We start from the raw sequence: 718 nt of genomic DNA on the forward strand, positions 1-718 counted from the left end.
ACCGGCAGGTGCGGGGCGGCCGCCGCGTGATCGCGTGGACCAGCCGCAGCGGGGCCACTCCAGCTGTCGGTGGGTATGACCGTGTGGGTGACTGTGGGCCGCGGTTGCGTGTGGCAAGTCTGAGCGACCGAGGATGTCCCGTGCGAGGGTGTAACCACGATGCTGTGTGACAGTGAGAGGCGGGGAGCTCACCCTGCCCTGACCCCGGGTCTACAGGCACCGGAGGGGTGGGGGGGGTAAAGACACAGGTGCCCCCTGGCCACCCGCAGGCTGCACACTCCTAGCGGCTCCCTGTGTGCCCCGCTGCCCTTTGTACTCTCAGCTTCTGCCCCTGCTCCAGGGGCTGTCGCCATGGGGAGGGGCAGAGTGAAAGACTTTACCCTCGGGGCCCAGAGAGGCAGGCTGCGAGGGGAGGGGAGCTCTGTCCCAACCCTCCTGGGGGTAGGTCTGGGCTGCTGACCCACATACCAGGGGCAAGCAGGCTTGGTGGTTCATGTTAATTGTTAAACCACACTCTCCACCCCACCTCGGCACATCCTGCTCCCTTTGGCCACAGCTCCTGCATTCCTGACTCTGGGTCGCCCACCAATCCCAGTAGTCCTGCAGCGGGGGCACATCCTGCTCCCTTTGGCCACAGCTCCTGCATTCCTGACTCTGGGTCGCCCACCAATCCCAGTAGTCCTGCAGCGGGAGGGACCCCTACCCCCCCCCCCCCCCC

This window comes from Myotis brandtii, unplaced genomic scaffold (assembly GCF_000412655.1).
Source record: "Myotis brandtii unplaced genomic scaffold, ASM41265v1 scaffold693, whole genome shotgun sequence".
Taxonomy (NCBI): domain Eukaryota; kingdom Metazoa; phylum Chordata; class Mammalia; order Chiroptera; family Vespertilionidae; genus Myotis; species Myotis brandtii.